The sequence below is a fragment of the Danio rerio genome, chromosome 13 (genome assembly GCF_052040795.2).
Source record: "Danio rerio strain M-AB ecotype USA chromosome 13, GRCz13ab, whole genome shotgun sequence".
Lineage (NCBI taxonomy): Eukaryota > Metazoa > Chordata > Actinopteri > Cypriniformes > Danionidae > Danio > Danio rerio.
In genome coordinates this window covers 40,148,444-40,156,178 of record NC_141033.1, presented here as the reverse complement: position 1 = coordinate 40,156,178, position 7,735 = coordinate 40,148,444, and the positions used below count along the sequence as shown (strand labels likewise).

At 36.2% G+C, this 7,735-nt stretch overlaps 1 long non-coding RNA gene across 2 annotated transcripts; it reads left to right on the top strand.

Moving 5' to 3' along the window:
* On the top strand, window positions 1-7,395 carry si:ch211-188i4.4. 2 transcript variants are annotated; one of them, XR_015506242.1, is made up of 5 exons: window positions 1-224; window positions 2,114-2,285; window positions 2,379-2,479; window positions 2,723-2,838; window positions 6,492-7,395. It is a non-coding gene; the product is annotated as a si:ch211-188i4.4 (long non-coding RNA). The 2 variants fall into 2 exon arrangements; XR_015506241.1 differs by lacking the exon at window positions 2,114-2,285.
* Window positions 7,396-7,735: the final 340 nt, after the last annotated feature.

Below are 7,735 nucleotides of genomic sequence, written 5' to 3'. Positions count from 1 at the left end.
GCAGTGTGTTATTGCTCTCTGCACAGAAAGAGGATATTTTAAGAGCCGAGAGTGAGCCGAATACTACAGGGATTATATCAAAAGCAAGACTTCGACATCTGGGGGCGACGCGTCAAACTCACGCGGTGCTGAAAGCGGCGGCGTTCGCTACAATATGAGCTGTTTTGAGCCTCTGATCTGATGAACGTGCGTGAGGGGACTGTTAATGTGCCTTTAAAAATACGGTAGGATCCTTTTTACTCTTGTTTATGGTGAGTGTTGAGTAAGAAAACATGGAAGTCTATTTTTAGTGCATGTATTTGTCTGGTGTGGAGCAGTTATAGTACATGCAGGTGTTTAATAGCAGTAATTACACGTCCTAGTTTGGAGCTGTTTTGATTTTTGGAAAATGCGCGTTCTGTGATTCATTCATTAGCGCGTGACAGTTGAGGGGCTGATGACTATACTGCATTATACAAGATAACGCACACGTTACGACTTGTTTTTATTTGATACCCTCTAAAACAACAAAAATACAATTTTATACATATATAAAAAATATTGTATCAAGAAGAAATTAGCTTCCTATACGGATTTAAAATGTATATTTTTTTAACATAAAACGTGTCTACATTTCAGTTAGACGAAATAAAATTATTCTAAAATGTTAAAAAAAAAAAGATTTGTGCTAATTATATATTAATATGCATGCTATATTTATAGATGTACAGGGCTTAGCATATTAAGTACACCCCTCACAAATCTATCTTTTAAATTCATATTTTAATAGGAAGCTTTACAATATGTTTGTGCATATTAATTAGATTAATCACTACTGAAGCCAAATCTGGAGCTATTCTAAAAAAATAACTTACAATAACAGTCCAAAACCTAGTACATGCAAATTTCTGTTATAGAATAATATTAAATACAACTTAAAAAAAGAGGGAAAATGAAGAGAAGCAAAACAATTGACAGCTTTAGTTGACATTTTATAAGTTGTAGTTTGTTTGTTTGTTTTTTTTGTTTTTTTTTTTTGCAATGTTTTGGTTGAGTTTAACGTTAATTGTATTATATTAAGTCAATAATAGATATTGATAATTATGTGTAAGTTTTAAGTCAAATTGCCAGTTAATGATTGCCATCATTTACATGCATGTGGGCCATGTTGATATCACATGACCAGTCTGCATCTTGGTAAATCTTATTATTGGACATTTTTGCAAATAAAAAAATATTTAGTTTTTGCATGGTGTGGCATTCAAGTTAGTTTCAAAACATATGCTTTTATGTTGAAATGTTAAAATAAAATACAAATATTGCGTAAATTCTAATAATTCAAAATATGTATATTCATTAAAAAAGTATGGTGAATAAAAAAAAAACAGTCAAATTTATTGGTATAACGTCTCATTATATCTGTGTTATCAGAATTATACATGATTTTAAACACAGTTGAAGTCAGAATTATTAGCCCTCCTGTTTATTTTTTCCCAATTTCAGTTTTTTTCATTCAGATTCAGATTTTTTCAACACATTTCTATACATAATAGTTTTAATAACTCATCTCTAATAACTGATTTATTTGATCTTTCCCATGATGACAGTAAATAATATTTTACTAGATATTTTTCAAGACATTTCTCTACAGCTTAAAGTGACATTTAAAGGCTTAACTTAACTAGGGTAATTAGGCAAGTTAGTCTACCGAACAAACCACTGTTATACACTATCGAAAAAATACATAGCTTAAAGGGGCTAATAATTTTGACCTTAAAATGGTTATTAAAAATTTGAAAACTGCTTTTATTTTAGCCAAAATAAAACAAATAAAACTTTCTTCAGAAGAAAAAATATTATCAGACATACTGTGAAAATTTCCTTGCTCTGTTAAGCATCATTTGAGGAATATTTAAGAAAGAAAAATAAATTCAAAGGGGGGGCTAATAATTCTGACTTCGACTGTAGCTGGTATAGAACTTGTTACAACTATTGCACCTAAGATTAGAACAAATAATACACTCGCCGAAATTCAGTATCATAGCTAAAATCGTCGCTGTGTAGCCTATAAAAGAGGCAAATATAAATACCTCACTGGTTTATATTCTTCTCTCTTTCTCTCTCTCTGTCTCAGCCCACACTAATCTCTCCACCCACGGTTATCGCGCGTGGCACGTTTCTTTGAAACTGATAAATGAAGCACAGCTCTGGCGGGCGCTGAATTGCGCAGAGCATCAAGCAACTACAGCACAGCTCTCTGCAGATTTCATTACATTCACTGCTTCTATGAGGCACTGCCCATTTCTGTATGTGAGGGAGGTGTGGTCTGGTGTCACCTGTTTACTAAATTCAAATAAGAAACAGTAGGATGCAGTCAACTGTTCTTTCTCTGACTATAGGAACCATTAGGCGATGTGTGTGAACCAGAGGAAAGAGCCTCAGGTGAATAGAGGATTTGTCAGAGAGGCGTGTGAGCGTGTCTGCTTAAAGCAGTCCTCAGGTAATTAATACACATAAACACACAGACCTTGTTATGTAACACACTGACTGGAGCATAACCTAATCCACTTTACCTGTGACACAGTGTTTGAGGACACACTTACGATTGTAGAATTGATTTTTAAGGTGAATCTTTATCTGCAGCAAGAGATTGAAATAATTTTCTTTAAAAAAAACTCTGATTTCATTCAAAGAGAGATCTTATAGAATCGCTGTGTCTGTTTGTTTGTTTGTTTGGTCGCAGGGTCTTTCCTCTAAGAGTGCCCTCAACAGTCAACAACGTCGAAAGTCGCCTACTTTAAGCGAAAATATGCGGAAGAGGAGGATGTTCAGGGAAGCCTACATGGATATTTACAAAAAGTGAGTGTTTATCGTTCAGAAATAAAGTGGAGGGAAAATCTGATTGCCAGAAAGTATAATAAATATCAAATTAATATCATAATCAAACTAATGCTCATAGATTTAAGCTACAAAGAAAAATATTGTCAAAATTTAAGGCAAAAAAAAAAATGAAAATACAGTAGATCTAGCAATGGATAGATACGAATAAATGACAAAATGGCAGAACAAATAGACAGATTTAGATCCTTATAAGTTCTATGAGCAACACATAATGTTCTTCTACATCAGGGGTGTCCAAACTCGGTCCTGGAGCTCCAAACTTAGCTCCAACTTGCCTTAACACACCTGCACAGGTGTTTCTAGAAAGCCTAATAAGAGCTTGATTAGCTAGCCCAGGTGTGTCTGATTGGGGTTGAAACTAAACTTTGCTGGACACCGGCCCTCCAGGACTGAGTTTGGGCACCCCTGTTCTAGATAATTGCTGCAAAAACCTAATTTTGAAACCTTTATTTTTATTAGAATGCTACAGAACGACAGACGGATAAATTGTTAAGCATGAACTATACACTGTAAAACAAAAACAGTCAAATTTACGATGATTGCCAGAATTTTACTGTCAGAAATACAGTAGAAACCCTAAAAGAAATGTCTCAATTTTACAGTAAACTACCATATTTTAATCATTTGTAGTGTTAAGACACCAATGTTTTGAAGCACTGTCCGTTGTGTGCATTGTACGCAATGCATGTTTGGTATACAGACAAAACAAAAGCTTGGGAGGATGAAAAAGTCTTATGATGAACTCATCAAAAACTGCTTTTCTACAAGTAGAGAAACATATCAATATATTGACAGTGATCAGTGTTATTCACACAGCTACTAAACACTATCAGTCAAAATACTAAACTAACTAAACACTGTCCTGCTGATTTTTGCTCCAACTTGCTTCAACACACCTGCAAGGATGTTATTAGAACGACTAGTAAGAATTGATTAGCTAGCCCAGGTGTGTCTGATTGGGGTTGGAACTAAACTCTGCAGGACACCGGCCCTCCAGGTCCGAGTCTGGACATGCCTGAACTAAAATAATACAACAAGCATTATTTATCCACATTAATCATAACTCAAATCTCTAATGTACATAACTGATGAGACAAAAGCTAAAAAGATGGGGGTCCGTCTCCCTGTATACCGAAAAAAATAATTTCAGTAAAATTGTTGCAAAAAATTTATACGAGTTGAATTTAAACAAACAAAGTAAATTTAGTAATGTTCAACTTAATTTGCTTATTTAAATTCAGCCCAAATAAATAGTCTACAACCACTTTAAAAAAAACACTTTAAAAAAAATGTAAATCCAAGCAGTCGTCTTTGAATCATTTGTATGTTTGTCTTTCTGTCCATTTTAAATTTATTCTTAGCATAATATAAAAAGAAATATTAATTAAAGACAAAAATGGTTAAATAGTTCATGTGTATCTCATCATTCAAATATTTCTAAAATAGTTTTCAATGTTGTCATAAATAAATGCACTGTATACATATTTTTTCTGCATATGATTACGAGGCAGCCTCCTCCATCAGATTTTGCACCACCTCCACCTTTTGACAAAAATCTGGCTGGTTGACATGGCTACCAACAGACTCCAAGTAATGCTGAAACCCTGGTCATGTATTTAACATTAGCCTTTTAAAATAAGACAATATTTTACTTCATAAGCTTACAAGAATGATGCAAAATGTGTTTGTCTCAAGTAGCTAAATTTCATGATCCGGAAACCACCTAGACCCCATTTTGAGTCATGATTATGGCTGGATTTATGCAAAATTTTTGCCTGAATTATTAGTCCCCTATATATTTTTCCTTCGATTGCTGTTTATTGGAAAGAAGCTTTTTTTCAACACATTTCTAAACATAATAGTTTTAATAACTCATAGGTTAATTAGGTTAACTAAGCAGCTAATTAGGCAAGTTATTGTATAACCATGGTTTGTTCTGTAGACAACCAAGTAAAAATATAGATTAAAAGGGCTAATAATTTTGACCTTAAAATAGTTTTAAAAAATTAAAAGCTGCTTTTATTCTGGCCGAAATAAAACAAAAAAGACTTTCTCCAGAAGAAAAAAATATTATAGGAAATTCTGAAAAAATCTTTGCTCTGTTAATCATCATTTGGGAACTAGAAAAGTGAAGTTCATAGACAAACTTTATGGCGGCTTGAGAAATCTCAGTCTGAAAGTGAAGTGGTTTCAAAGTTTAAATAACTGAAGTAGTTTTTAAGAAGTTCAAAACAGTCAGCATAGATAGATAACTACCTATATGTTAGCATGTTTCTTGCATGAATCAGCATGTTTTTGCTAGGCAATTGACAGGGGGTTCTGAGTGGTTGCTAAGGTGTTGCTAAGGGGTTGCTAGGGTGTTCTAAATGGTTGCTAAGGCACTGCTAGGGTGTTCTGAGTGCATGCTAAGGTGTAGCTAGGCAGATGCAAGGGTGGTCTGAGTGGTTGCTTGGGTGTTTTGAGTGGTTACTAAGACATTACCAGGTGGTTTCTAGGGTATCTTAAGTGGTTGCTAGACATTGTTAGGTGGTTGCTAGGATGTTCTGAGTGGTTAATAGGCTGTTGCTAGGGTCCTCTAGGTGGTTGCTAAGGCGTTGCTAGGCAGTTGCTAGGGTGTTCTAGGTGGTTACTAATATATTGCTAGGGGTTTGCTAAGGTGTTGCTAGGTGATTGCTAAAGTGTTCTAGGTTGTTGCCAAGTTGTTGCTAAGTGATTGCTAGTGTGTTCTGAGTGGTTGCTGGGTGGTTGCTTAGGCATTGCTAGATGGTTGCTAAGGCATTGCTTGATGGTTGCTAAAATGTTCTAGGTCATTGCTAAGACATTGTTATGTGGTTGCTAGGTGGTCGCTAAGGTGTTACTAGGCGGTTCCTAGGTGGTTGCTAAGGCGTTACTAAGTGGTTGCTAAGGTGTTGCTAGGCGGCTTCTAGGGTGTTCTAAGCAGTTGCTAAGGTGTTTTAGGTCGTTGCTAAGGTGTTAGGTGGTTGCTAGGGTGTTCTAGGTCGTTGCTACTGTGTTACAAGGTGTTTGCTTTGGTGCTCTGGGTAGTTGCTAGGCAGTTGCTAACATAATTAGCATGGTTCCAGTATGAATTAGTATGTTACTAGCATGTTTTAAGTATAAACTAGCATGTTAGCATGAATTTAGTATGAATTAGCATGTTGCTAGTATGTTAGTATGTTGTTAGTATGTTTCTAGTATGGATTAGTACATTGTTAGCATGAATTGGTTTGTTGTTAGTATGTCCAATGTAAAGTCAATGGCAGTTTTTTATACAATGGAAGTCTATGGGGCAGTTGCTAGGGTTTCATAAGTGGTTGCTAGGGTGTGGCTAATAAGTTGAAAGGTCATCAGTGATTGGCAGATTGGTAGTCTGAGTTATATGAGCCCAAACTTAAGTCTGTATGACAGTCTTGAGAAAAGTTATGAGGTCACAAAGAAAACAGAAGAAGAAGAATAAGTTTAAAGTACTTAATAATTAATAATTAGGCCTAATCATTTTTACTGGTTAAATAATAGAAACTTAAAGTTCAGACAGTCGTACGGGTCATGTGAACGACACATTTAACATTCTTCTCGCGAGTCCCATCATCACCTCTGTCTCTCCTCCTCAGCACCTGATCCTGCGTGAGGAGCGCAGCTGCATCCTCCGTCTGTCCCTGCAGAAGCTGCGTTTCCTAGACGACCCCGAGGCGTACCTGCGCCGCTCCGTCCTGATCAACAACCTGCTCCGCAAGATCCACCTGGATGAGGCCCAGAGGGAGAAAGACAAACGGGAGGAGGAGGAGATCGAAAGGAGGCGCAAGAGACTCAAGCTGGTGCTCCAGGAGTATAAGCTGCTGCCGTATTCGTCCTCCCCAGCCGCATGCATCTGTGGCCTGGGGAGCTGCCACACCCTGCCTCCTGATCATGGAGTGCTACTCTATCATTTGGATGAGAAAGGATAGGGCGTCATCAGGAGCATCCAAAGGGGATTTCTAACAGCCCGTGAGGGATTTCCAGGAGCCGTGCGGCAAAAGGAGATCGGTGTTTGTGGATTTGTGCATGGTGAAGTCTGCTGGTGAGCCTGAGCTTTGCGGTTTCTGACAGACAGGTGTTTGTCCATGTATCAGGGTGCATTTTTTCCAGCTGGAAAAAAGAGAACGTCGTCTTGTTATCACTGCCTCGCTCTGTTGATCTGAACTTTGACCACAGACGCTTTTGTTTTCATAAATTTTGCTTGAGTAAGCTATTATCTTAAGCACTGTTTTCAGGGATAAAAAAGGCAAATGAAAGCCATGCACTTTGTGGTAGTTATGTTGTAAAAAAAAAAAAAAGGCGAATTTTAAATCGTCAGTGTCAAAGTCTTGCTAAGGATGGAGTGATTTTCCTGAAGCTTTTGTGCTGTGAAATGGACAACTTTGTGTACGTGGCCATGATTTTGAACAAGATTATGATTTTATTAATATTCTCAATAAATGCATCAATGCTGGTTTTATATCATGTAAATCAACAGAATTAAATGCTGTGTTTCTTTAAGATGCTGTTAAGAAACATTCAACTCAATTTGAAACGTGTAATTCTTAACATATGAAGCAAAAGCATTACTGCATTTATTATTGAGAACTAAACCCAACAACTAAAGAAAAGAATGAACTAAATACAGCTGGGTTCCCATACATTTAACAACAAAAAAAGAAAAGAAAATAGGAAAAACGCATGTGGTAAAATGATAAATTAAACAAATAATTCTTTAAAGGTATAGTTCTCCCAATAATGTACTTTTCTTTTCATTTACTCACCATCCGGCCATCTAAAATGCAGTTGAATCTTTTAGAACATTAAAGAAGGTTTTAGCTGAGTCATTAGCCCCTTTCAC